Source organism: Leucopleurus acutus, assembly GCF_964270905.1.
Source record: "Leucopleurus acutus genome assembly, chromosome: 9".
Taxonomy (NCBI): Eukaryota; Metazoa; Chordata; class Mammalia; order Artiodactyla; family Delphinidae; genus Leucopleurus; species Leucopleurus acutus.
In genome coordinates, this window is record NC_139144.1 from 72,353,516 (window position 1) to 72,377,769 (window position 24,254).

Genomic DNA, 24,254 nt, shown 5'->3' on the forward strand with positions numbered 1-24,254 from the left:
TACAAAGTAAAATCTAGGATGGAAGAGATTGCAGACGGATGTCCACTGCCACCGTAATTTGGTAATTTGATTCTGTGGCCCCTTAACAGGAGCTAACTCACATTTATCCAATGTTTACTTTGTGCCAGGCACGGGGCTAACCATGTGATCAGGATTATCTCATTTACTCCTCATAGCAACCCTCTGGAAAGGCACTATCTAAGCAGCCCTATGTTATGGATGGAGGAACAGGCTTGAAGAGCTCGCCAATTGTGTAAGATCACAGGCTGGGTTTTGGAGCATGGTGGCTGGATTCCAGTGCCAGGGGATGGGGCCTTCCTCCACCCACTCAGATCTTCGTTGGCCCAGTGTATATTTCCCAGGGCTGCCATCACAAAGGGCCACAAACTGGGTGACTTAGAACAACAGAAATTTAGTTTTTCACAGTTCTAGAGACCAGAACTCTGAAATCAAGGTGTCAGCAGGACCATACTCCCTCTGAAGCTGCTAGGGAAGGATCTGCTCCAGGCCTCTCGCCTAGGTTCTGGTCGTTCCCTGGCTGGAGCAGTATAACTCAGACCCTCATAAGGCATCCTTCTGATACATGTGTTTGTCTCGTCACATGGTGTTCTTTGATAGACATCAATCACACGGGATTAGGGACCCACCCTCCTCCAGGATGACTTCATCTTAACTAATTACATCTGCAACACTCGTGTTTCCAAATAAGGTCACGTTCTGATGCACTGGGGATTAGGACTTCCACATACTAATTTTGGGGAGACAATTCAACCCCACAGACAGGGGTCCAGCGTCTAGGCAGTCCTCTCGGCGTATTCCCACCTCTGACTGGACCCCTGGCAAGGTCCCCTTTGCTGAAGAAGCAGGTGTCCCTCTGGCTCTGCTGCTGGCTCTGGGGCTCAGCTGTGGCATGCACGCTGTGGCCATGGCCTTGGCTGGATAGACTGGAGTCTCTGCCAGGGACAAATGTTCTTCCCCTGCCATCACTGCTAGCTGCATCTTTGTCATCACCATCATGTCTTGCTGACCTTCTGGAGGACCTCCTGCTATTCTCTGTTCACCATTCCTGTTTGTCATCTGCAAATAGACTCCCAGCCTCCATCTGTGTGCTTGTGTGTCTGTGATGCCTGTGTAATTGTTTAATAAATGCTTTTGGAAAATGACTTCATCCCAATTGCAAGTGCCCCATGATCCATTTCCCTCTTTCTCTCTGTGGCCTTAAAATGGGTCTCCTCCTCCACCTGCTAAGACCCCAGGAAGGCACATGTAAACAGCATACCTGCTTGGGGGTCCCACTGTCTTTGAGAATGAAATTATAAGCATCCTTTCTCTTTCTTGGACTGACTTTAAGAGTGGAGGCCTGTTGATCTAATTTCCTGGCTGGTTTCTATGCAGCAGCGTATTTGATAGGAAACTATCAAATTTGAATGATTTGAATGATTTGAATGATTCTGTTACTCCCCAGAAAAGCCAGCCTTTTTGTTATCCCTCGTCTTTCTGATTTGGAAGTCTGCAGAGGACACACGGTCACATTCCCCTTTCCTGTAGAATGTTCCAATCAGCAGCCAGCATAATGAAATCCAATTAGTGTGTTAGGCTGTTGTGATTCTAAAAATATTTCACTTCCCTCAGAGGGTCTGAGGAAATTGGGGGAATCAAGGTATTATAGCCAACCCGTAATTTGCAGAGAGGTTCTTCAATCATTTTGAAGGTGGTAGATTTGTTCTTGAGAAAACAAAAATAGATCACCTCTCCAAAATGAGGCTGTCCCTGAGATCATTTCAGTGATCCTTTCTTCAGATGCCAGCCCTTGTGTGCAATGTAATGATCCCTTGGTTTGGATATATATGAATTATTAAGGTCAGTTAATTAACACATTTTTCTTCTGCTGAAGCAATTAGATGAATAGAGCTCTTGCCCTCTTTTTGGCTTTACTGCCAATTGCTCAGGGCTGAATAGAGGCAGTAAACATATTGCCACACAGATGCTAACCAGAGAAGTAATTTTTAGGTTTCTGTTTGATTTCTGAAGCATCATCCTGCAACCCAAGGCAGCTTCCACCTGGGGAGAACAGGGGGACGGCAGTGGGGAGCTAGAGGGGAGAGGAGAGGAGAGGAACAGGCAACAAGTCCTCACACAAAGCTGATGGAGAGCATCTTCTAGATGCCCAATATTCCTTTGTCATTCCGCCCAGTTTTAGGCTTTGCATTTTACAATTTTGTCCTTCCCTCACAAAGCCTCTGTGTCATTTCTCCACAAGTTATCCAACGTGAATAGTTATTACAGCTGCATGTATTAATATTCCAAGGTCATTTTCTTTCTGTCTCCCGTGTGGCCACAGAGTTCATAGTTGCCAGAAATTAGAATTTGGTAGGTTTAAAGTGATTTTTTCTGTAATCTGTGTTTCCTGATTTTCTAGGTCATTGGTTCCCAAAACTGCCTATGTGAGAGTCATCCGGGGAGCTTAACAAAGTGCAGATTCCCGGCCTTCACCTCACATCCATGGTCTCACAGTCTCTGGGGATGGGGCCTGGAAATCTGGATTTAAAAAATCTCCCAGGGTTAGGCTGATGCTCAGTCCAAGTTCGGGAACCACTGTTCTTTGTAATAACCATGGAAATGGCAATACTTAGCATCTCTCCTGTTCTTTGCTGACAGGTAGCCTGCTGTCATTCTTCAGGTGAGGCCTGATCTCCTGTCCAGGAGGTCCCTTGATCCCCAGGCAGACACACAAAATGGCTTGATTTGTGGGTGTGAGAGGTCTTTGTCTGCATCACTTGACTTTTTTTCCTCTATGGCTTCTGCCCACCAAAACCACCAGCATTTTATGGAAATTACCAGCTGTGAGAAGTCTGGCTGAGTGAGGAGATCATGACCGTAGAAAAGAAGGATAAGACATAGGTACCAACCACCAGAATTCCCACAGCTTCAGTTTCCTCGCCTGTGAAATAGATTTAATGATAGCAACCCCATGTGGCTGTGAGGCAGAAACAAGGTGACGTATGTAAGAATCCTAAGTAGATTTTAAAGCACTGTATCATGGAAGCATGATGATGGTGATGGTGATGATGATTTAGCAGAACTCTGATTGAGGCAACGGAGCAGAATGGAGGACCGGAGAAGATAGGAGGAAGATACTGTGCTGTCTTAGGGTAGGGCAGGTGGACAAGGTGCGCCATGCCTGGTCCATGGTATACAGTCAATAAATGTTTCCTTGCTGACCATTGTCTCGCTGAGGTTTTATGTGGTTTTCCTAGTATTTTTGCCCCATCTTTTACACTTCATGCTCACTTTTGCTGATTTTTACAACATTTTGCTTTTAAAAACACTCTGGATGCAGGAGAAGGTCTCCCATGGTGTGATTCACCCCAGCTTCACACCTCCCACGATGGCCCTGCAGACAGGTCTATGCATGGGGGTGAGGGCAGGGCTGTTCACCAAGACCCACCTTAGGAATTTGGAGACTGTTTGCACAGACTTGCTAGGGCTTCCAAGAACAATGGTGGTGGGCATTAGGATTGGTGGTAGGGCTCAGAGACTGTAAAGATTAGACTTCACGATTAAAGGGGTGATTGAGGACGTCCCCCGCTTCGGGAGCTCTTTGAGATAGCAGAGTTGAAGCTTGGGCTCTGTAAGTGGGATACTGGGTCATGTTTGTTGTCAGGCAGGGGACTGTCAGATTCCAAGTGCTTTGTATGCAGCACCTCATTTAAGTCTTAAAACAACTCCGAAACAAATAATATTATTATAAGAGGGGCATAATCCCTCATCTGTAATTCTGAAATCCCCAAAGCTTTGAGAGTTTTTCTTAACTCATTTGAATGTAAAACTGACCTGAAATCTTTTGACAGGAAAATCTGACTTGAACTTATGTGAGGCTATTTATAGTTTTGACTTACCCCACTCAGTGGGAATATTCATATGTTTTGCTGCAGAAATATTGATGCATTTGATTATACAGGACTGTGTCAGACCTCGCTGTTTGCGTAGGTAACATATGATAAGGGCAATGCGTTTCTGTCCTATAATCTAGAAAATCTGAATTCTGGAAACACATCTGACTCCACTCTGAGTTTTGGAAGAGGGATTTTCATTCTATCCTCTGCTTCTATAGAAAAACTGAAGCTCAAAGAGGTTAAGTAATTTGTCTGGGGTCACAAAGCTGCTACATTGAGAGCTATGGTTCCAACATAGGTCTGTTTTGAGCCATTCGGCTAAAAGTTGGTATTTCTGCCTTGGTTTTGAATCACATCCCCCAAAGCTGCCCTTTTTTGTCATCCTGGCTTCTGTGGCAGGCCCCAGGAGGAGGGTGCGTGTGGGTGTGTGGTGGAGAGTGGAGTTGTCTTCTCGCTGCGTTACCCACACTGGTTCTGCCCTCCATTCTGGAAACACTTTACGTTTGTGCTAAAACATAAGTCTGATCATTCTGCTCATCTGCTTGAAGTCTTTCAGTGCTGCTGGAGAGTCCAGTCCAAGCTCCTTAGGATGGGATGTAAAGTCCACTCTGAACTGGCGCTCGCCTGACTATAGGAACAGTGCTTAAGAGTGTGGACTCGAGCTGGGTCAGGGGGTAAAACCCCCTCTCTGCTGCTCCCTAGGTGTGTGTGACCTTGGGCATGTAACTGATTCTCTGCCTCAGGTTGTTTTTTGTTTTTTGTTTTTTTTACCAGAAATGATATCCTTTATTATAACATGCAAAAATTATGTCCTTATTTTGAAATTTTTAGATATGACTTAAACTTTTTGGAGGGATTCATAATTTTAAAAATTATTATTTATTTATTTTTACATATTTATTGGAGTATAATTGCTTTACAATGGTGTGTTATTTTCTGCTTTATAACAAAGTGAATCAGTTATACATATACATATGTCCCCATATCTCTTCCCTCTTGCGTCTCCCTCCCTCCCACCCTCCCTATCCCACCCGTCTAGGTGGTCACAAAGCACCGAGCTGATCTCCCTGTGCTATGGGGCTGCTTCCCACTAGCTATCTATTTGATTTGCATTTCTCTAATGATTAATGAAGTTGAGCATCCTTTCATGTGTTTGTTGGCAGTCTGTATATCTTCTTTGGAGAAATGTCTGTTTAGGTCTTCTGCCCATTTTTGGATTGGGTTGTTTGTTGTTTTGTTATTGAGCTGCATGAGCTGCTTGTAAATTTTGGAGATTAATCCTTTGTCAGTTGCTTCATTTGCAAATATTTTCTCCATTCTGAGGGTTGTCTTTTGGTCTTTTTTATGGTTTCCTTTGCTGTGCAAAAGCTTTGAAACTTCATTAGGTCCCATTTGTTTATTTTTGTTTTTATTTCCATTTCTCTAGGAGGTGGGTCAGAAAGGATCTTGCTGTGATATATGTCATAGAGTGTTCTGCCTATGTTTTCCTCTAAGAGTTTGATAGTTTCTGGCCTTACATTTAGGTCTTTAATCCATTTTGAGCTTATTTTTGTGTATGGTGTTAGGGATTGATCTAATCTCATACTTTTACATGTACCTGTCCAGTTTTCCCAGCACCACTTATTGAAGAGACTGTCCTTTCTCCACTGTACATTCCTGCCTCCTTCGGGCTTTTTTTTTTGTCTGCAAAATAAGGGTAATGGAGTCATCTACCACCTGAGGTTGTGTGAGGAGTGAATGATTTAAAGCAGTGTAAGCTATGTAGTGCACATGATAAGCACTCAGTTGATATTATTGTTAGGGTTTCTCCAGCCTTTTAAAAATATCACCCAGGGCTTTCCTGGTGGCGCAGTGGTTGAGAGTCCATCTGCCGATGTAGGGGACACGGGTTCGTGCCCCGCTCCGGGAAGATCCCACGTGCCGCAGAGCGGCTGGACCCATGAGCCATGGCCGCTGAGCCTGCGCGTCCGGAGCCTGTGCTCCACAATGGGAGAGGCCACAACAGTGAGAGGCCCGCGTACCGAAAAAAAAAAAAAAAAAAAAATCACCCAGCTTTACTGAGATGTAATTGACACATGACACTGTGTAAGTTGAAAGTGTACAGCGTGCTGATTTGATATCTCGACTTTTCTCTTGCTGCCCAGACTCCTCCTTCTACCCCCAACCCCAGGCTTCGACTGTCCTCCCAGAACGAGGAAGACCATGGTCGCCTCCTTGTCTCACTAATGCTGTTGCCTTTGTCCTGTTGCCCGCCTGCATGTCGACCATCTGTTTATATTTTACAGCGCAGCTCAAGAGCCATCTCCTTGAAGATTTTCTGAACTTGCCCTCCTTCCGCCTATCTGCTGGGCCCCCATGATGCTGCATTTGTATTTCTGTCATGGCCATCTACGATATTTTCAAAGTTCTTCTTGGTTTGCTGATTTGTCTCTTTCCCTGAATTTTAAGGCCCTTGAGAACGTCCTGTCAGTGTTTGCATCCCCATTCCCTGGCAGAGTCTGACATAAGCCACATAATTAACGTGCGTGGGTAAATGCTATGGAGAGAATTCTTTCCTACTTGGTAGGAATTTCTGCTTCAGATGCTACTCGGAATCCACTCTTGCTAATTTGAGCTGAAAAGGAATTTATTAAAAGATATGAGGTAGCTCACAGGATTTCCAAGAAGCTGGAGAACGGGACTTGGATTTTTTTATAGCCAGGAGGAAGATGCAAGCCATGGCAGTTCATTGTTCCGGTGGAGGTCTTCCTACCATTCTGGTCCTGACACTGAGTGTGGGCACTGCCTCCAGACCATCCCCACTGCTGCCTCTGTAAGCTGATGGTCTCTCTTGACACCCTCCTGCATCCTTGCCAGCAGGTTGTCATGCAGTGCCCAGGTGTTGCCTTCTAATTGTGTGGCTTTCTCCCACATTGAAATCTCCATCAATGCACCTGACTGGTGGAGTGTAGGTCACATACCTCTCTGGAGCCTGCAAAGGAGGCCGGCGAGGGGAAGGCATCTACTTTGAGAAAGCGTGGGTTAATTTACTGGGCATGCCCAGCAAAGACAGGAGTTTCAAAGGTACTGAGGGGCCAGAGTGTCTTGGCGAGAATGGCAATGATGGCCAGAATTTATACCATGGCAGCGGTAGAGGTGAAGGGGTGACGGGTGAACAAGGTCGTGAAGGGCTAGAGGGAGAGGGTTTCCTGGGCAGCAGAAGGAGAATTTTCATAGACTTGGAGTGGGCCACTTCTAAGACTATGTGGAAAAAATGAGGGAGACATTCGAGCTTAAAGTTCTAGACCCCTGCTTTTCTTACCTGTGCTCGTCACTGTCCTTTCCATATCAAGACGGATATTGTCTGGAGAAGTGAGGCTCGTGGTCACACATCACAGTTGCTCTCCTCTCTGAACTGTTGACTGTGAGGCCTTCATTGATAACAAAGAAAAGGAAGGAATTAGTCCTTGTCCAAATTAGTGCTGTTCAACAAATGTTCTATATCTGCACCGGCCATCTGGCCTCACATGGATAGCACTTGAAAGGTGGCTAATGTGACTGAGGAACTGAATTTTTATTTATGTTAACCAATTTATTTAATCAGTTTAAATGTAAATAGCTACAGGTGGCTATCGGCTACCTTGTTGGATAGTGTAGGTCTAGATCATTTGACCTGTTTAGCGAGGCACAAGGGATCACTTTTTTTTTTAATGTGAAAAAATATTTTTAAATGTATCACAGACTAGCTTATAATCAATTGTTGCTTCTTGGCAAGTAAAGCCTTTATTGATAGAAATATTTCGTGGCATGTTGATTTAACAACAAACAAGTGAATGGTGAGATACTGGATTTAATCCTCAGTAGTGAGTCCTCACATGAAGGTTTGTTAAACTAAGAATCTAAAAGCTAGAGTTTGAATAACAGTATTTTCCAAATAAATCACTTTGGAAAATGCTATTATTTGCCAAAAGTAGAAAAAGGGGCAATGTTTAGGACAGTGAATCTCAAACCACTCATCAGAGTCACCTTGGAGGGCTTGTGATGACACAGACTTCGGGGTCCTATCCCCAAACCTTGGATTCTACGGGTCTTGGGTGGGACAGCAATTGCCATTTCTAAGTTCTCAGGTGATGCTCCTGCTGCTGGGCTGGAGCCACACTTCAAGGACCTCTGGCTTAGGAAATGCTCTTTTCAATAAAATTAAACCAAGTTTTTCATTGTAGGACATCTCTGAATCTTTCATCTACAAATATTACTCTGAAGCTCCCAGGGAGAACTATGTATGCGGCACATCACACACTGATTTGTTCATTAAAACCCACTTCCCACTGAGTATCCCGCGGACTAGAGTTGGAAAAACACAATTCTATGAAATTCCGCTGAGTTAAATATAAAGCTTAGTTTTCCATTCTTCCACTTCCTCTATCTAGTCACAGAAATGGTGTTCCCTGGGGCTCAGTTCTGAGAGGCTTTTCTTTTCTATCTGTCCTCTCCTCACAGGAGGGCTCATCTAAGGCCGTGGCTTTAACTGTGGATGGACACCCAATTTGACACCTCCACCCAGTCTCTCCTCTGAACTCTACAGAGTGTACCACAGCCTACGCGGCATTTTCATCTCAGACAGAACACATCCTGAGCTGAACTCATGTTTACAGCTCCCTACTGACCCAATCTGACTCCTCCTGATTTCCTCTTCTCAGTAAATGGCATCACCATCCACCGCCTGGACTATCATCAAATTCATCAGCAAGATCTGTCATTTCTGCCAAAAAAAAAAGGCATGTATAAAAGTGTGTATGTGTATACACTTAGATATACATGAAAACAGCCATAATACATACGTGTACTATGGTTCATAAACATACGTATATCTCCTTTTATTCATCCATATGCCATATGCTAGTCCAAGATATGAGCGATCTTTGATTACACCATCACATTCTTTTTTTAAAAATGTGATGATTCCTATTTCCCTGGGCCATGCCATCCTGGAGGTTATAATGGGGTCATAATGCAAGAGAGGATAGAAAGGCATTTCTGTAGCTCTGCTCCCATCTATAATTATGGAAACTCAAATGGTTCCCAGACCTTTCCAGCTGGTTCAGGGAGATGCTGAAATGCTTTGCGTGTGCTCAGGAGCCGGTCCTCTCTGCCAACGTGCCCACTCTTCCTGCCTTGGCTGTGGCGATCTCGCCTGTCACCCAGAGAGGAGCCCAGACGCATGTTATTCTCTCCTACTTCTCTGTCCCAGGGAGAGATGAGTCCCACTTTGTGACCAGCCTGCTCTATCCCTCTGCTCTAACAAGCTCCATCCACATTCCTCTGACAAGGGATATGAAAGGGTACTGAACTCCTCCATATTGTTTTTTATGTTCTCCATCTAACTGGAAATTTAGTGGAATAGACCTTCTGTTTTTCCTTTCTTGCAATTCAGGCTCTTTTTCTGGGACTCAGGCAAACAGCTGTCCCTAAATCTCCTCTCCCTTCCTACCCCTACCTGGTGTCCTTGGATCAAGTTTGTATGACGTTATTCTCCTTTCTTTAGGAAGACTTTTAAAAAGTGGGTTCTGATTCCTCATACATATAGAACCATGGGGGTCTGTCCCACACTGGCCTTTCTTGTTTTCTTCCTGGGGTGAGCCCAACCTCTTGCTTACCTGCCCCCCAACATGGACATAAATGTTCACATCTCTGTGCATGTGTGTTATATATAAATTATATGCCTACTTATCTCCATTTTATTTGCATCACACCATAAATAAAATCAGGAGTAGGCTCAACTTCTTGCCCCCTTCCTTTTGGACTGTCCTGAATTGTTCTTGGTTACCTTCAAGAACAGTGTATGAAAGTCAGAGAAGTAGATTTTGTCCTTCCAGCCATGTTGGAACTCTAAAGCCCATTAGGCCTCTGAGCACAGGTTCTTCAGATTTTACTGGCTTTATTTACATCGAGGGAAAGAGCCAAACTGCAACCTGAGCTTCGAGGAGAGCGCCGTGGAAGGGCATCTCCACCCGCCTCGCCCTGTCCACGCCTCAGGTGCGCTGCTTCTAGAGGAATCGCCCTTCCCGCAGTGCCGGGGGCGCACGCGGGCTGCAGAGGCTGCCAGGAGTCCTGCAGGCGGAGCGGGGCTTTGTGCACAGCTTCGCTGCCTTGATTGCTCAGCAGGAAGCTGGGTGGACAGATGGAGGCTCTTTTCAGTTTCTCACTGATTAGCAGCTTGTCACGTAGCATAATCCCACCTAGGCAACTTGGCGCAATTCGGGCTCTGTAATTTAAAAGATCAATGAGGGGGGCTTCCCTGGTGGCGCAGTGGTTGAGAGTCCGCCTGCCGATGCAGGGGACGGGGGGTTCATGCTCCGGTCCGGGAGGATCCCACATGCCGTGGAGTGGCTGGGCCCGTGAGCCATGGCCGCTGAGTCTGCGCCCGGAGCCTGCACGTCCGGTGCCTGTGCTCCGCAACGGGAGAGGCCACAACAGTGAGAGGCCCGCGTACCGCAAAAAAAAATAAATAAATAAAACCATTTAAAAGATCAATGAACAAAGAATGAAGGAGTTGTGAATTAAATGTGCTGTGGATTTTTTTCAAAGTTAAAACAGCACCTAAGTAGATGTAAAACATACATTTAAAGGGAAACCATGTCTGTGCTCAGTTGTTCCTCTTCCTATCACGGTCCCCAATAAATAATTTAGAGATTCATTTGTCGTGACCCTATGCCAGTTTAATCCCAAATCATTCATGTCATTGAAGAGATCTGATTTTCACTTGAGACTTTTTCCAACAATTAAAAAAAACACATAGTTTTCTACTGTAGAAGGCGATAGAAACACCTTCTACTGTATATCTAAAAAAAAGGGAGATTCTTAATCTCTGGGAGGGAGGGGAAGGTGTGGGGAGCATTAAACCAAAGAGCTGATTCCTGACCACACGCGTACCGCAAAAAAAAAAAAAAAAATTTTCTTGCTTGTCTGGCAAATAATTGGTGGGACACCATGTACCTACCAAATACCTTCATTATCATTAGTGACCATTATTAATGAATTGTTTCCAAATAGAATCCTTCAGAAAGTATTGCTTCTTGGCAAGTACTGTGCATTGCTTTCAGAATTATATCAGTTATTTTAAGAACTATTTCGAGTCCATTTGACTATGATTTATTTTATGATGTTATTCAGTTTAAATTTCAGCAGTCTGTAATAAGCATGGTATTTCAAAAATATGTATATATGGTTGTTTGCTTCTCTTTATATAAGTAGGTAAAAACATAATCAGTCTTTTCTTCTCTAGAAGTGACATAAAGGAAAAATGTAATCTCTATCCTCATGTTAGTATTTTGAGAAATGGTTTGGAAATCAGTTATTTAAATATTAGTTGCAAATGTGCATTTTTTTTTTTTTTTTTTTTTTTTTTGTGCTACGCAGGCGTCTCACTGCTGTGGCCTCTCCCGCTGCGGAGCACAAGCTCTGGACGCGCAGGCCCAGCAGCCATGGCTCACGGGCCTAGCCGCTCCGCAGCATGTGGGATCTTCCCGGACCGGGGCACGAACCCGTGTCCCCTGCATCGGCAGGCGGACTCTCAACCACTGTGCCACCAGGGAATCCCGCAAATGTGCATTTTTATGAAAATTTGTCTTCATTTGAATGTTCAAAAATCTAAAAATTCTCATCATATCTCTTCAAAGAGTGATTAGAGGAAATAGAATCCTCTGTTTAAGGCAAAAACAACTTAGAACGTTGTCAGTTTTTCCTGTTACCGTGAAGCTAATTTGAATAAATTTCTTTTTTTACAGTGTAATAACTCTGATTTAAAACTCACCATTCAACTAAAGAACTAACATCACCTGTGTACTCATTAAATTTGAAATGGTTCTGATTATGTCAACTTCTTTTTCCTACCTTGGACCATTTTCTTTATTAGGAGACAACTCTTCATCCCCTGTCAGGTGCAGATCCGTGCCTGATAGCCAATTGCATGAGTGGCCAGGAGCGGCGATGTTTCCGGACTCACAGAAAACTGAGTGCTGAAATTACTTGCTGCCCCTTCTATTTCACACTTGATTTCCTAGTGAACCATTGATCACATTCTACCCAAATCCTGTTAATAGCATTTAAACATCTCTTCTTGCTCTCTATCCTCCCTTTTTAAAGATCGTGGTGGTTTTTCTTTTTCTTCTTTTCTTTCTTCCAAGTTAAGTTGTCTCTGAAATTCAGAGCTTTCTTGTAGGAAACAGTTTTTCTCGCAGCAAACGGTTTTTACCTTCAGGCAGTTCTCTCTGCCGGAAGCACTTTGTACATCAAGTAGAAGTAGACTCCTCTGGGGTACCTGCTCAGCTCACAATGACCACCCCACCGCTGCTTTCATTTGGGAACAGTCTCCTGATCCGTAGGGTGGCCCCCAGGAGCCAGGTTGATACTAAGAGTCTTGACCATCTCCTCTAGCCATAAGGGTCGACCCTTGACCCACACTGGGTCTACTGTAGTCTCTCTCCTCAGAAAGTGAGGGTGGGACTCGGACACAGAGACTTAGTCTCTGTGAGTGACTTCCCAGCCTCCAGAACTGTGAGAAATAAATTTGTCTTGTTTATAAGCCGTCTAGTTTATGGTATTTTGTTACAGCAGCCTGAAAGGACTAGGACACAGGGCAATGGCAGAGCACAAATGTACACGCGGAAGTGAGGCAGGCCTTACGAGCCTGGGTTTGGAACTGGCGTGCTTTCACATCTGCCTCATTCTGTTTGCCTGACAAGTCAAGTGTTGAACCCAACATTAAGATGTAGATACAAATACGCTTTCCTCTGGTAGAACTGTAGTCATAGGCACATTGCATGGATATGAGGCCCAAGGGGTGAGTGGTGGGTGGTGAGAAGAATCAAAGCGAATGATGTAATCTATTACCCACGTGAACCTGAGTTTATCTGTGGGGTGGCCCACATACCCCTCTATGTGGGCTAGAAAATAGAGAGAATGCATCTGCCCTGAGAGGGAGCAACAAAGCAGATACAAAGAATCAGAAAGGAGGGATAGAGAGTTCTGATGACTTCCCTGCTCCCTATTCCAGGTCCTTTTTTTTTAATTGAAGTACAGTTGCTGTACTATATTATATATTACAGGGGTACAAGATAGTGATTTGCAACTTTAAAGGTTATACTCCATTTATAGTTATTATAAAATATTGGTTGTATTCCCCATGTTGTATAATATATCCTTGTAACTTATTTTATACCTGATAGTTTGTACCTCTTGATCCCCTAGCCGCCCTATATTGCCCCTCCCCTGCCCCTCCCCATTGGTAACTACTAGTTTGTTCTCTCTATCTGTGAATCTGCTTCTTTTTTGTTATATTCACTAGTCTGTTGTATTTTTCAGATTCCAAATATAAGTGATATCGTACAGTATTTTTGTCTTTCTCTGTCTGACTTATTTCACTTAGCATAATGCCCTCCAAGTCCATTCATGTTACTGCAGATGGCAAAATTTTGTTCTTTTTATGGCTGGGTAGTATTCCATTTTGTGTGTGTGTGTGTGTGTGTGTGTGTGTGTGTATGCGTGTGTGTGTGTGTATGCCACATCTTCTTTATCCATTCATCTGTTGATGGACACTTAGGTTGCTTTCCTATATCAGCAATTGTAAATAATGCTGCAGTGAACATAGGGGTGCATATATCTTCGTGAATTGGTGTTTTTGTGTTCTTTGGATAAATACTAAGAAGTGGAATAGCTGGGTCATATGGTAGTTCTGTTCTTAACTTTTTGAGGAATCTCCATACTGTTTTCCATAGTGGCTGCACCAATTTACAGTCCCACCAACAGTGCACAAGGTTTTTCTCCACATCCTCTCCAACATTTGTTATTTCTTGTCTTTTTTGATGATAGCCACTCGAAAAGGTGTGAGGTGATATCTCACTGTGGTTTTGATTTGCATTTCCCTAATAATTAGTGATGTTGAGCATCTTTTCATGTGCCTGTTGGCCACCTGTATATCTTTTAAAATGTCTACTTGGATCTTCTGCTCATTTTAAAATCAGGCTGTTTAGTTGATTTGGCATTGAAGAGGTTCTTGCTTTAAGATTAAGCAGAAGTGGCAGCAGGCTCTTTTTGAGGGGTCTTAAGCAAAATTTCAGCCTCAAATGTTTGCCTGGATGTCAAACCCAATTGAAACAAAAAAATTTTTTTTTACTACTGCACCCTTTGTTTTATATTTTTTTCCTTTTCTGCTCTCTTTCAAAAATACCCTGGCAACTCATATGTGGATGGATATCTTCACAAGAGAGTGTCCACTCTCTTTCATGTCTGAAGAGAAACTAAATTTTTATTTAATACAGTACTGAACATTGTAGAATTAATGAATTGTCAAATACTCTGAAGCCTTACCGTAATACAGACTTTGGGAGTTGTGTCAAAGAATTATGGATTCATTAACATATAGTGGAGTGATTTCTTTTGAGAATCACAATCTATGGTACCAGATCCAAGACTGAATTTTGTCTTATACCAATTTTCAAGCTTTATGGGACTGGGTTATAGTGGTAACCCTCTAGCACCCTCCTTGTGGTTTTAGGGTAGTCACTTAAATTGATGGTGGGCTGGTATGTGTAAAAAAGAGAAAAATGACTCTTTTACAGTCTTCTTGAAAGACCAGAGAGGAACTCATGATTACAGTGTTTTATTTTATTTTTTCTTATTTATTTATTTCTTAATTTTTGAATTATATTTTATTTTTTCTACAGCAGGTTCTTATTAGTAATCAATTGTATACACATCAGTGTATACATGTCAATCCCAGTCGCCCAATTCATCACACCATCCCCCCACCCCCCGTGGCTTTCCCCCCTTGGTGTCCATACGTTTCTTCTCTCCATCTGTGTCTCAATTTCTGCCCTGCAAACTGGTTCATCTGTACCATTTTTCTAGGTTCCACATATATGTGTTAATATACAATATTTGTTTTTCTCTTTCTGACTTACTTCACTCTGTATGACAGTCTCTAGGTCTATCCATGTCTCAACAAATGACCCAATTTCGTTCCTTTTTATGGCTGAGTAATATTCCATTGTATATATGTACCACCTCTTCTTTATCCATTCATATGTCGATGGGCATTTAGGTTGCTTCCATGACCTGGCTATTGTAAACAGTGCTGCAATGAACATTGGGGTGCATGTGTCTTTCTGAATTACAGTTTTCTCTGGGTATATGCCCAGTAGTGGGATTGCTGGAGCAAATGGTAATTCTATTTTTAGTTTTTTAAGGAACCTCTATACTGTTCTCCATAGTGGCTGTATCAATTTACATTCCCACCAACAGTGCAAGAGGGTTCCCTTTTCTCCACAGCCTCTCAGGCATTTGTTGTTTGTAGATTTTCTGATGATGCCCACTCTAACTGGAGTGAGTTGATACCTCATTGTGGTTTTGATTTGCATTTCTCTAATAATTAGTGATGGTGAGCAGCTTTTCATGTGTTTCTTGGCCATCTGTATGTCTTCTTTGGAGAAATGTCTATTTAGGTCTTCTGCCCATTTTTTGATTAGGTTGTTTGTTTTTATAATACTGAGCTGCATGAGCTGTTTATATATTTTGGAGATTAATCCTTTGTCCATTGATTCATTTGCAAATATTTTCTCCCATTCTGAGGGTTGTCTTTTTGTCCTGTTTATGGTTTCCTTTTCTGTGCAAAACCTTTGAAGTTTCATTAGGTGCGATTTGTTTATTTTTGTTTTTATTTCCATTACTCTAGGAGGTGGATCAAAAAAGATCTTGCTGTGATTTATGTCAAAGAGTGTCCTTCCTATGTTTTCCTCTAAGAGTTTTATAGTGTCCGGTCTTAGATTTAGGTCTCTAATCCATTTTGAGTTTATTTTTGTGTATGGTGTTAGGGAGTGTTCTAATTTCATTCTTTTACATGTAGCTGTCCACTTTTACCAGCACCACTTATTGAAGAGACTCTCTTTTCTCCATTGTATATCCTTGCCTCCTTTGTCATAGATTAGGTGACCACAGGTGTGTGGGTTTATCTCTGGGCTTTCTATCCTGTTCCATTGATCTATATTTCTGTTTTTGTGCCAGTACCATATTGTCTTGATTACTGTAGCTTTATAGTATAGTCTGAAGTTAGGGAGTCTGATTCCTCCAGCTCCGTTTTTTTCCCTCAAGACTGCTTTGGCTATTTGGGGTCTTCTGTGCCTCCATACAAATTTTAAGATTTTTTGTCCTAGTTCCGTAAAAAATGCCACTGGTAATTTGATAGGGATTGCATTGAATCTGTAGGTTGCTTTGGGTAGTATAGTCATTTTCACAATATTGATTCTTCCAATCCAAGAACATGGTATATCTCTCCATCTGTTGGTATCATCTTTAACTTCTTTCATCAGTGTCTTATAGTTTTCTGCATACAGGCCTTTTCTTCCTTGGTAGGTTTATTCCTAGGTATTTTATTCTTTTTGTTGCAGTGGTAAATGTGAGTGTTTCCTTAATTTCTCTTTCAGATTTTTCATCATTAGCGTATAGGAATGCAAGAGATTTCTGTGCATTAATTTTGTACCCTGCAAGTTTACCAAATTCATTGATTAGCTCTAGTAGTTTTCTGGTGGCATCTGTACGATTCTCTATGTATAGTATCATGTCATCTGCAAGCAGTAACAGTTTTACTTTTTCTTTTCCAATTTGTATTCCTTTAATTTCTTTTTCTTCTCTGATTGCCATAGCTAGGACTTCCAAAACTATGTTGAATAATAGTGGTGAAAGTGGATATCCTTGTCTCGTTCCTGATCTTAGAGGAAATGCTTTCAGGTTTTCACCATTGAGGACGATATTTGCTGTGGGTTTGTTGTATATGGCCTCTATGCCCTCTATATGGCCTCTATGCCCACTTTCTGGAGAGTTTTTATCATAAATCGGTGTTGAATTTTGTAAAAAGGGTCTTCTGCATCTATTGAGATGATCATATGGTTTTTATTCTTCAATTTGTTAATATGGTGCATCACATTGATTGATTTACGTATATTGAAGAATCCTTGTGTCCCTGGGATAAATCCCAATTGATCATGGTGTATGATCCTTTTAAAGTGTTGTTGGATTCTGTTTACTAGTATTTTGCTGAGGATTTTTGCATATATATTCATCAGTGATATTGGTCTGTAATTTTCTTTTTTTGTAGTATCTTTGGTTTTGGTATCAGCATGTTGGTGGCCTCATACAATGAGTTTGGGAGTGTACCTTCCTCCGCAATTTTTTGGAAGAGTTTGAGAAGGATTGGTGTTTGCTCTTCCCTAAATGTTTGATAGAATTCACCTGTGAAGACGTCTAATCCTGGACTTTTGTTTGTTGGTAGATTTTTAATCACAGTTTCAATTTCATTACTTGTGGTTGGTCTGTTCATATTTTCTATTTCTTCATTGTTCTGTCTTGGAAGGTTATACCTTTCTAAGAATTTGTCCATTTCTTCCAGGTTGTCCATTTTATTGGCATAGAGTTGCTTGTAGTAGTCTCTTAGGATGCTTTGTATTTCTGCAGTGTCTATTGTCACTTCTGCTTTTCCATTTCTCATTTTATTGATTTCAGTCCTCTCCCTCTTTTTCTTGATGAGTCTGGCTAATGGTTTATCAAGTTGTTTATCTTCTCAAAGAACCAGCTTTTAGTTTTATTGATGTTTGCTATTGTTTTCTTTGTTTCTATTTCATTTATTCCTGCTCTGATCTTTATGATTTCCTTCCTCTGCTAACTCTGGGTTTTGTTTGTTCTTCTTTATCTAGTTCCTTTAGGTGTAACGTTAGATAGTTTATTTGAGATTTTTCTTGTTTCTTGAGGTAGGCTTGTATAGCTATAAACTTCCCTCTTAGAACGCTCTTGCTGCATCTCGTAGGTTTTTGATCGTCGTGATGTCATTTTCATTTGTGTCTAGGTTTTTTTTTTTTTGCGGTACGCAGGCCTCTCACTGTTGTGGCCTCTCCCGTTGCGGAGCACAGGCTCTGGACGTGCAGGCTCAGCGGCCATGGCTCACGGGCCGAGCCGCTCTGCGGCATGTGGGATCTTCCTGGACCGGGGCACAAACCCGTGTCCCCTGCATTGGCAGGTGGAGTCTCAACCACTGCGCCACCAGGGAAGCCCTCTAGATACTTTTTGATTTCCTCTTTGATTTCTTCAGTGATCTCCTGGTTATTTAGTAACGTATTGTTTAGCCTCCATGTGTTTGTGTTTTTTATGTTTTTTTTCCCTGTAATTCATTTCTAATCTCATAGCGTTGTGGTCAGAAGAGATGCTTGATATGATTTCAATTTGCTTAAATTTAATGAGGCTTGATTTGTGACCCAGGATGTGATCTATCCTGGAGAATGTTCCATGCACACTTAAGAAGAAAGTGTAACCTGCTGTTTCTGGATGGAATGTCCTCTAAATATCAATTAAATCTATCAGATCTATTGTGTCATTTAAAGGTTCTGTTTCCTTATTGATTTTCTGTTTGGATGATCTGTCCATTGGTGTAAGTGAGGTGTTAACGTCCCCCACTATTATTGTGTTACTGTCGATTTCCTCTTTTATAGCTGTTAGCAGTTGCCTTATGTATTGAGGTGCTCCTATGTTGGGTGCATATATATTTATAATTGTTATATCTTCTTCTTGGATTGATCCCCTGATCATTATGTAGTGTCCTTCCTTTTCTCTTGTAACATTCTTTATTTTAAAGTCTATTTTATCTGATATGAGTATTGCTACTCCAGCTTTCTTTTGATTTCCATTTGCATGGAATATCTTTTTCCATCCCCTCACTTTCAGTCTGTATGTATCACTAGGTCTGAGGTGGGTCTCTTGTAGACAGCATATATACAGGTCTTGTTTTTGTATCCATTCAGCGAGCCTGTATCTTTTGGTTGGAGCATTTAATCAATTCACGTTTAAGGTAATTATCGATATGTGTGGTCCTATGACCATTTTCTTAATTGTTTTGGGTTTGTTTTTGTAGGTCCTTTTCTTCTCTTGTGTTTCCCACTTAGAGAAGTTCCTTTAGCATTTGTTGTAGAGCTGGTTTGGTGGTGCTGAATTCTCTTAACTTTAGCTTGTCTGTAAAGCTTTTGATTTCTCCATTGAATCTGAATGAGATCCTTGCCGGGTAGAGTAATCTTGGTTGTAGGTTCTTCCCTTTCATCACTTTAAGTATATCATGCCATTCCCTTCTGTCTTGTAGAGTTTCTGCTGAGAAATCATCTGTTAACCTTATGGGTGTTCCCTTGTATGTTATTTGTTATTTTTCCCTTGCTGCTTTCAATAATTTTTCTTTGTCTTTAATTTTTACCAGTTTGATTACTATGTGTCTTGGTGTGTTTCTCCTTGGGTTTATCCTGTATGGGACTTGCTGTGCTTCCTGGACTTGGGTGGCTGTTTCCTTTCCCATATTAGGGAAGTTTTCGGCTATAATCTCTTCATATATTTTCTCTTGTCCTTTCTCTCTCTCTTCTCCTTCTGGGACCCCTATAATGCAAATGTTGTAGCGTTTAATGTTGTCCTAGAGGTCTCTTAGGCTGTCTTCATTTCTTTTCATTCTTTTTTCTTTATTCTGTTCCGCAGCAGTGAATTCCACCATTCTGTCTTTCTGGTCACTTATCCGTTGTTCTGCCTCAGTTATTCTGCTATTGATTCCTTCTAGTGTAGTTTTCATTTCAGTTATTGTATTGTTCATCTCTGTTTTTTTATTCTTTAATTCTTCTAGGTCTTTGTTAAACATTCCTTACATCTTCTCGATCTTTGCCTCCTTTCTTTTTCCGAGGTCCTGGATCATCTTCACTATCATTATTCTGAATTCTTTTTCTGGAAGGTTGCCTATCTCCACTTCATTTAGTTGTTTTTCTGGGTTTTTATCTTGTTCCTTCATCTGGTACATAGCCCTCTGCCTTTTCACGTTGTCTACCTTTCTGTGAATGTGGTTTTTGTTCCACAGGTTGCAGGATTGTTGTTCTTCTTGCTTCTGTCGTCTGCCCTCTGGTGGATGAGGCTATCTAAGAGGCTTGTGCAAGTTTCCTGGTAGGAGGGACTGGTGGTGGGTAGAGCTGACTGTTGCTCTGGTGGGCAAAGCTCAGTAAAAGTTTAATCCACTTGCCTGCTGATGGATGGGGCTGGGTTCCCTCCCTGTTGGTTGTTTGGCCTGAGGGAACCCAACACTGGAGCCTACCTGGGCTCTTTGATGGGGTTAATGGCAGACTCTGGGAGGGCTCACGCCAAGGAGTACTTCCCAGAACTTCTGCTGCCAGTGTCCTTGTCCCCGCTGTGAGCCACAGCTACCCCCGCCTCTGCAGGAGACCCTCCATCACTAGCAGATAGGTGTGGTTCAGTCTCCCCTGGGGTCACTGCTCCTTCCCCTGGGTCCCGATGTGCACACTCCTTTGTGTGTGCCCTCCAAGAGTGGAGTCTCTGTTTCCCCCAGTCCTGTTGAAGTCCTACAATCAAATCCCACTAGGCTTCAAAGTCTGATTCTCTAGGAATTCCTCCTCCTGTTGCCAGAACCGCAGGTAGGGAAGCCTGATGTGGGGCTCAGAACCTTCACTCCAGTGGGTGGACTTCTGTGGTATAAGTGTTCTCCAGTCTGTGAGCCACCCACCCAGCAGTTATGGGATTTGATTTTACTGTGATTGCGCCCCTCCTACCATCTCATTGTGGTTTCTCCTTTGTCTTTGGATGTGGGGTATCTTTTTTGGTGAGTTCCAGCGTCTCCCGTTGATGATTGTCCAGCAGCTAGTTGTGATTCTGGTGTTCTCACAGGAGGGAGTGAGAGCACATCCTTCTACTCTGCTATCTTGGTTCCTCCCTATTGTTGTTGTTGTTTTTTTTTTTTTTAACTGTATTTGTAATGGCTTTCATCTCTGGAGTGTGAGTCTGTATACGTGTGTGTGTGTGTGTATCTGTGTGTGTGTGTTTAAGTAAAAATTTAGAAGAAGATGGGAGAATTTATATCTGGTAAGGCAAGTCTCCAACTTGTTATCTTCTAAAACTATTTTATCTTTTCTTGATCCTTTATTTTTCTAGGTGAGTATTAGCGTGAGCTGATCACATTCTGTGAGAAGTCCTGTTGGATTTGCACTGATTGCACATACATTTTGGAGAGAAGTAACATTTTGTACATGTGTGGAATTTGTATCCAACCACTTTCCTAATGCTAATATTTTGTCTATAGGGTCTGTTGGATATCTATGTGGGCAATCATATATTCTCTGCAAGATGACAACTTCATCTCTGCACATCCTATTTTGAAACTTCATACAACATTTTTTAGTGTTCTTGAACCAATTATGACTTTCAGTATACCTTGAATAGTACAGGGAACAGTGGCAATTTTTCTGGTTTTTACTTCAGTGAGGGAATGTTGCCAAAGACGTATCCTTTGCTGCTGGTTTTTGATAGACTACTTAGAGTTAAAGTTGTTCCAGAGCAGTGATTCTTATCCTGGATGCACATTGGGCTGTTCTGGGAGCTTTATAAAAATACCGATGCCTGGTTCCAACCCTAGAGACTCTGGTCTAATAGGTTTGCGATGCAGCCTGGGCTTTGGGACTCTTAAAAACTCCCCTGATGCTTCTAATATGCAGCCACAATTGAGAACTACTGTTCTTGATTAATGCCTACATTTATTGGCCAAAAGTCTATTAGTGATGGGTGACAGAAATACAACTAGCTGAAGAAAAATAAAGAGGAGAAAGATTTATAAGTTTATAAGGTCATGGAAGTTGCAGAGCTAGGAGTAATTGAATCCAGAGGTAAGGCTGTCTGGATCCTCTTTTTCTTCATCTCTTGTCTCTGCCCTCTCTGTGAGTGGCAATCATTCTCTACTACAGCAGTGGGCTATCTCCAAAGACTAGTGGAAAGCTCTGAACTCGTCTTGTAATAGCTTCAGTGATGAGAGCATCTCTTACCTGATAGCTCCAGCCGGAGAAGTCCCCAAGAAAGGTTCTGATTGCTTGACTTGTGTGGCTGTCCTCCTCTGAACCAATCAGTTTGGCCCAAATATGGGCAGGTGACTGGGGGGAAGGCTTGTTGGGCAAACTGAGAGTAATTTATCTAACATTTAGACTTTGGTTAACTTTAACTTTCTTGAGTATAGTCATAAACCTGACAGTAAGAACGAGTCTCTAAGAAGGCATGAAAATAATATTCACAAGAGAGATGTGAAGACATTCTTAAATATTGTGTTAAATTATGTTACTCATTTAATAAAATTGGTAATTTGGTTTTCCCTGGCAAGTTGCTTAGGTTTCAGAAAAAAGATATTAGGAGAAGGGAAGGATTACTGCTGAAGCTGATATATTGAAAAGTGATCATTGGTATCAGGGGAGGACAGAGGTTAAATCATCCTGTAAAAGCTCAGTAACCTGGCCTGTTTCGTTATGGGGTAAACAGTCCCTGAGGGAACCCCCATCAAGAAATAGCTATAAAAAACAATTTTCAAAAGTTGGAGGGGAAAGCGCAGGAAGGGAACTAGGAAGGCTTTGGAATCAGATACTACATATAAATTCTAACTAAAGATATGTTTGATTTTGAACAAGTTAATCTTTCCAAACCTCAGTGTCTCTATCTGTAGAATGGAGATGGTGCCTAGTGTATAGGATCATTGAGGAAGTTAAGTGTTATGCATTAGGTACATAGTAAGTGCACAATAAATGTTACCTCTCATCCTTTATATCTTTTACCATAATAAATAGTGATCATAACAATGATCCTGAGTTTGCAAGCAAGATTATATTATGTCTAGTGTACTGTGTATTGGGAAGGTAGGGAAATTTTAGTGACAAAACGATGGCTAAAATTAAAGGTTTAGTTCCTAAAGTAGTAAACTTTATCTAGAAAATTCACTCATGCAAATAAGGCATTGTTCTACTACTATAACATAGAGGAATTTGAGGATGCCAACTTTATATTTCCAACAAAGCTGTAATCTCTAACTTATTTGTTGATAGGCAGGTGGTTTTGTCAACCTTCCATGATTCCATGCTTTTTAAGAGTTTTCCCACTGAACTGAAGCTGCCGTTGGCCAGCTGCTGAACAGTGGGATAAACTCTTCTTTCTGCTTCAAGGAAACCACGGGCCTTCTGGCTGACCTGAGATATGAGGAAAGAGGAGAATTTTCTGTCCTGGGCCATTGCTGTCATGGAGGCTTCCAGGAAGCCTGCACCCCAGGGGCTGCTCTTGGATACTTGGGCCTGAGGTCCTAGAGAAGACTCAAACTTTGTTCATTTCTAGACAAAACTTCTCTTGGGTAGATCTGATGAGGAAGGAACACCTGATCAGGCCTTTCTCTCTCAAATGCTTCCCTTTTTCTCCTGTGTCACTATATCATCCTGGTTTCCCTGCAAGCTCTCTCGTCTTCCTTCCCACCACCTGTCTCCCTTTTCTACACGCTGTATGTTTCTCTTGGTTCTCTCATTCTCATTTACACTGATGGCATCAACTACCAATTATGTGTGGCCACTCACAAATCTATGTTTCTAGACCGCAACCCCTCTCCTGACTAGTTTTCACATATGCAACATATGCGTTTTTCCCAAGTACCTCTAACTCAGCATCTTTTTTATCTTCCCTTCCTCTCACCCAAGCCTGTTTTTCCTTCTGTATTTCCAGCCCAGTGAAAGGCATGTCTACTTAAAAGTCACGTAATCCAGAAACCTGGAAGTCATCCCTATCTCTGTTTCTATGCAATATACCTAATAATACTAATAGTTGTTATTTCTGTTAGTCTTACTAAGCCAGAATTATTAATAATACAGAGCCATAATTCACTGGATCTAGAGTCCTGCTCTTAATCGCTCTACTTTAACTGCCAATCAGTTCTCTGGTCTTACTGACTCTACCTGGCTATTATATTTTAGACCTTTCTTCTTAATGTGTGACATATTTGACCTGTCCTTTCTATCCAACTCTTACTGCCTTAATCCAGTCCTCTAAATGGTCTCTCTGCTCCATCTTGTCCTTGTTCAACCCTTTCCACACTGCAGCACGATCTGAACCGCTTTCTGAGACTGACCACAAACCAAGTAAGCCTTTGGCTTATACCCCTCTGTGTTAGACTACTCCTTTATACACCCTCAAAGCAATGTCTCACGTAATACTTTACCCATCTTCTCTTTTCTTCTACAACCCCAGCGTGATAAACATTTTAATGCATTTTAAGCAACTGAAACAGTAGCTAATCAGCTGTCCTTTCAGAGTTTAGTCTCACTGTATTTAGTATTCACAGAGGGTTCATTTCAGCTTTTCTCAGCACCTTGCTGAGTTCCTCCCAGCTACATGTCTCATTGATGGAGATGAGTGCTGTGGGCAAGGGAATAGATGAAAAATCATCTCATAATCTCCATTGACACAGGGATTGAGATGATACATTACCATGGGAAGGAGGAGTCGGTGGAG